Here is a 6,000-nt window from a genome sequence, read left to right as displayed (position 1 = left end):
CTAGTAACTATCATTTCAAAAAACAATGAGAGATTGTACTCAACCAACAAAACAAACCTAAGAAATCAAAACCTACCCATTTCTGGACTCATCATATATGTCAACTATTCACATTCACCAAGTCAAAAGACTGATCCCTTTTATCTCTTAAAATGCCCATTTGGCAAAAAAAATCCAAACTTTAATCTAACTCCATTACAATCAACTAAAAAAATGAATACCCACCAACTAATCTGGTTTCATGATGAATGTTTGAATGGAATTGAAGTGTATCAGGAAACAAAAACAAAGTTGAATATTGCGCCAGTGAATCATTCCTTTAGGATCACCATCCAAATTTCACAGTTCTTGATTTTGTAATATCTTCTTGTGAGACCCACTCCCAATTTACTCAGTCGGAAATGAAAATATCGTAGTTCCAACTAGCGACACTAATAGTTCTTATCTGCAGTACTTTTGTTTTACATTTCAATATATTTTTGTTTAGGATCATTCCTTAACTAGCCATGCACCAATGTAGAAAGACAACAAAATTAATATTAAGAACTTAACATCGTAAAGGAAGATGTATATAATTTAGACTATATATATTGGCCAATTAATTTTCAAGTACCTGTAGCAACAGGATTAGCCAGTGAATCAGACTTGCATGCTCCACTTATCTCACTTCCCCTCTCAACATATAGTGATGCTTTTCCCTTTTCAAAGATTTCTTGTACCTTGGTTTGAGCCCTTAACACAAACCTGTTAGTAGATAGCATTATTTAATGAAATTTATTGACTTTAGCAATTTAGTAATGAAGATACCTTTGTCGTTGAATCGATAAATCGTGCTCCACCATTTTCATTTCTAGTCAACGCAAAGATATATTGAAGCCTTTTCTTTTTCAATTCTTTTCATCCCTTGCTTTGAGCTCTTCAAAGTAATATGAGCTTTTAGTAAACGACATTTTCATAAAACTTGTATACCTTTAGTAATGACATTACCTCTCCCCTTGAAGTAGAATTATATATTCTTTGAGTCATATCTCCAGCCAAAACATCCTGTTTTGAAGCTTTATCCTTCTTTGCTTTCTTTCTCATTTGTGCCGGGCACTTTATATAACACAAACCGTTAGTAATCGACATACTTCATAAAACTTATATACTTTTAGTTAATGATATTACCTCTGTCATTTCTTCATTAATATCTCTAGGCATAACAACATGTAATAGAGCTTTTTCTTTCTTAGCCATTTTCCTCTTTTTGCATGGGCTCTTTACATAAAACAAAACCAATAGTGAATAGCATATTCGTTGACACTTAGTGACTTTCATATATTTAGTTATCAAAATATACCTGTGCGCTCTGAAGGTCTGCCATATCCTAAAGAAATGAAAGAAATTATTCACAAAACTATAAGTCTGTAATAGTATAACAAATGAACATATGTACAACAACAATTGCTCAAGATGTAAGGGAGTATAGGATTCAGATTTTAGAGATACAAGCTTAATTAACTTGAATAGCGAAGAACAACTTTTAAATTATATGCAATCTATAAACAAGACTAATACAAAACATTGCCCACTTTCAAAACAATCTAACATTTATCCAACACCAGAAGAAAAAAAATAGTGTACTCAATGGTTCCTACTTTTCAACAAATATAAGAAGAACTGAGAGCAGAGAAATTAAATCAGGTACTTATATTACTAATTACTTAACAAACAATCGATTAAGTATGCAAGGGATTGATAGCAGTTAGATACTTAGATATACACTTGTTTCATCAAATATAAACATATCTAGACAATGTGAGCCCTAACCGATCAAAACTCGATTTCAAAACTAAATCAATTTTCAGATTCAGTACAAAATATGAACAATGACAACAGATTGGAACTGCATACACTTGATTTGAATAAAAACAACAAAGCATACAAGAAAATTTGAATTATCACTGTTGCTTGTGAGCTAAAGAAATGAGAGGACGGTGAATTATCACCGTTACAAAAAATGCAATGAAAGTTATACACCTTAGTCATGAAATTACCTCAACCCTCGAAGTATTTGTAGGCTTATCATCATGCATCACAGCTTTTCCCTTCTTGGCCTTTTTAAACAAATCATTAGTAATGCGCAAAAATGCAATGAAAGTTATACACCTAGTCATGAAATTACCTCAACCCTCGAAGTATTTGTAGGCATAACATCATGCATCACAACCTTTTCCTTCTTGGCCTTTTTTAACTTTTTTCCTTGAGCTCTTTATAGAACACAAACCATTAGAAAATAGCATATTCAATGAAACTTACACATCTTTAATCACTAAGATATACCTTTTATGCGTTTTCTGGTCCGCCATATCCTAAAAAGCAAAACAGATTATTGGCTCAAATATTGTACAATGGAGAAACAAAGTCTAAAATGTCTTAATGACTATACTAGACAAAGTAATGCTAGACAAAGTATCAATCTTATAAATCATCTTATAAATCTTATGACACAACATCTTATAAATCATGCATAAAAAGTGTACAATAACAAGTGCTCAAGTGTTCGTGAGCAAAGTATCAATCATTGGCTAACAGAAAAATCATTCAGAAACATCCATAAAGAAAAAACATGTACCAATTTGACTGATTATAGGTTACAAATGCATATATTTCTCCTGCCTTTTCCAATGTCATTGGACTAGGTTACAAATGCATATCATTCATTCACCGTTTTTTTTTTTTTTCAAATCACGAGAATTTTTGGTACACAATCTGCACCTATTTCTCCAACATCTTCTAAATGTGATGTATATAAAAATTCTCTAGGCACTCTAGACTCAAAAGTTAAGGGTCTTCATAAGCATCCATATCTCTAGTTAGTCTCTTTGGAGCATCTAACACCACATTCCAGCCTCCTTTTGTTGGATCTTTACAAAAAATACTTGAGAGGCCCGAGATGCTAGGATAAATGGCTCATCTTCAAACTTTGAACTTCTTGAAACTTGCTAAAATTCACAAAAACTAAATTAATATCGTGGTCAAAGTAACATCCATTCGCTTTATCCTCAATTCAACCCAATCACAAGTAAAATACATTTTGAGTGAAGTCAAAGTAGTTCAACTCGAGAATTTGTCTTATGACCCCATAATAGGTAGCTTCTTCATCGATAAGATTCCTATCTTTAGCACTCGAAATTTAAAACTGGTCATCGCGTTCATTTTAACTCCGAATTCTGAGTTGTCTTGTTAATTTCCCATTCAGCAAGAGAAAACACATATCCACTTGCTTGATAGGAATTATAAGATGTTGCTTGAAAGTCTTGACCATCGCAAGTCTCTTGATGACGGACATCTCAATCTTGTTTTCAAGGCGTCAAAAAGCCCAACATATATATGATATTAATTGAACAAAACTACCTAATATTAATTGAACTTTAAATGTTGAATTCGGTGTCAAGATGTTTTACTTGTTGCCTTAACCAAAAAATAAAACTCATCGGACTGTTACTTTTACATTTGCGACTGTTGGATTTGAATCCATTGACGTATGCTTGGTATTTCCTAAATATGAAACAAAACTAATACAAGTCAAATATATGCCTCCCCAGCTACGTAGTCACAAATTAAGATAACCTTGACTAGTTATACTTACTTTCTCCATGGAATCGCAACTTTTGAACATTGAAGCACCCATTTTCGCACTTGTTCATATTGCACATTAGTTAGTGTATGTACACCTTTTTTGTTAAGGGGTTTTTCGCTTACAAATTCACCATCATCATCAATATATCTCTCCTTGCCTCGCTTGTGGCTTCCCTTTGAGCCATTAGGCATGTGCTCCATGCAGTACATTATTGATTCTTCAATGACATAACGTTCAAAGAATACAACCTTCGTGTGCGGATTCTTTACATACTTCTTATAAGATCTCAACATCCTAAGACATGTCATCACCAAAATATTATTTATAACCAATAACAAAAATAAGCATGATTTGCTCAAAAGACTTACCACTCAAAAATGTACATCCACCGACTCCAAACTGGTCCACAAATTTCTACTTCTTCCGCCAAATGCACAACAAGGTGTGTCATGATAACAAAGAACGAAGGTGGAAAATATTTCTCAAAGACACATAATGCTTGACTACTCTTTCTTTCACAATCTGAAGCTCATCACGGTAAATTACTTTGGAGCAAAGGATTTTAAAGAATGTTGACAATTGCCCAATAGCTACACGAATGGCTTGTGTTTTTAAAAGCATGCATTAGCGGTAATGGTAATAATTGTTGCATCAAAATATGATAATCATGTGACTTGAAATCCTTTCAATTCAAAATCTACCCTGCTTGCATGTCGCCCAATTAGAGCTATATCCAATAGGTACCTTCAAAGTGGACAAAGTCTCTAAGAAGAGTTTTTTTTCTCAACCCGGGATAGAGCAAACTCAGCCTTTGGTAATAGTAACTTATCTCCCGATTCTATGGGCCACAAGTGTTGCTTAATTTTCATCTCTTTCAAATCTAGGCGTACTTTCAACCCATCTTTACTCTTGTCCAATTCCATAATAGTTGCAATGAGATTCTCCGCAACATTCTTTTCTACATGCATCACATCCAAATTGTGAAAGACACACAAGTCCTGTGCATCATACAAACATTCAAATGACAATGACACATGATAAATCATATTCAAAATATTGTTAAAACATTACTTGCCTCCCAATATGGCAACTTAGTTAGAATTGAGCATTTGGTCCACGCACTAGGACCATTATCTGGTGCCCCCTTTCCATACACCGTTTCAAACCCTTCTACTATGCTCAACACCTGAGTACCGGTCAATCGGGATGGAGCAGTCTCAAGTTCTTCCTTTCCATCAAACGGTTTCTTTTGATGCCTAAAAGGATGATCTTCAGGAAGAAATCTTCTGTGACCCATATATGCAGTCTTAGACCCATGTTTCAATCTAATTGAACACGTATTTTCGGCACAAACAAGACAACCACAAGTTCCACCAATTCTACAACCAGAAAGCATGCCATACGCAGGAAAGTCGTGAATAGCCCATAATAAAACTGCTTTCATGGTAAAAGTAGACTGAGTATAAGAATCATAACATGGAGTGCCCGTGGACCACAACTCTTTCAACTCTGCAATCAAAGGTTGCAAGTAAACATCAATGTTTTTCCCTGGACTACTCTTCCCGGGTATCAACATAGACATCATAACAAATTGCTTATTCATGCAAAGAGATGGAGGTAAGTTATAGGGAACAACCATAACAGGCCAACAAGTATCACGAATTGCTCGATGAGAAAAGGATTAAACCCATCCGTTGCAAGTCCTAGACGGACATTTCGAGGCTCAAAAGAAAACTCCGGATACTTAGCATCAATTGTACTCCAATTAAGAGAGTCGACTGGATGACGCATTCTATTTTCATTGACAACCGCCCTCGAATGCCATGTCATTTTGCTCCGCAATCCAAGGAACACTACAAAACATAAATATCTTAATTGGCTATGTGTTTAAAACCAAATGGAAATGTGTTATAAGTATTTAAACAAGAGGGTTACCTATACAATCTTTGCAACCTCGGTATCAAAGGGAAGTATCTCAATACTTTTGTTTGTAATGCGAGTTTTTCTTCTCTAAGAGATCATCACCTTTTTCATTCTTCCATCTACTTACACCACATCTTGGACAACATTGTAGACTTTCATCATCTTTCCAATATAATATGCAGTCATTTGGACAAGCATCTATCGTCTCATACTCCATACCTAAGGACTTGATCAATTCTTTTTGGCTTCAGATATGTCTTGGTAAAGGTATTATCTTCGAGGAGAATTCCTCTTAGAGTGTTCAATAGATCGGTGAAACAGTTTGTCCGACAGCTGATGTTTTAGCCTTAAGGTTAACCAAATCAATCAAGTTCTGAGATAACTTCGTTTGATTGTTCCTACAAGATGAATAAATAGGCCTCTTCACATCTTCCCATAAATTGTTAAACTTCGTT

Source organism: Coptis chinensis, chromosome 1 (assembly GCF_015680905.1).
Source record: "Coptis chinensis isolate HL-2020 chromosome 1, ASM1568090v1, whole genome shotgun sequence".
NCBI classification, from domain to species: domain Eukaryota; kingdom Viridiplantae; phylum Streptophyta; class Magnoliopsida; order Ranunculales; family Ranunculaceae; genus Coptis; species Coptis chinensis.
This window is presented reverse-complemented; position numbering follows the sequence as displayed.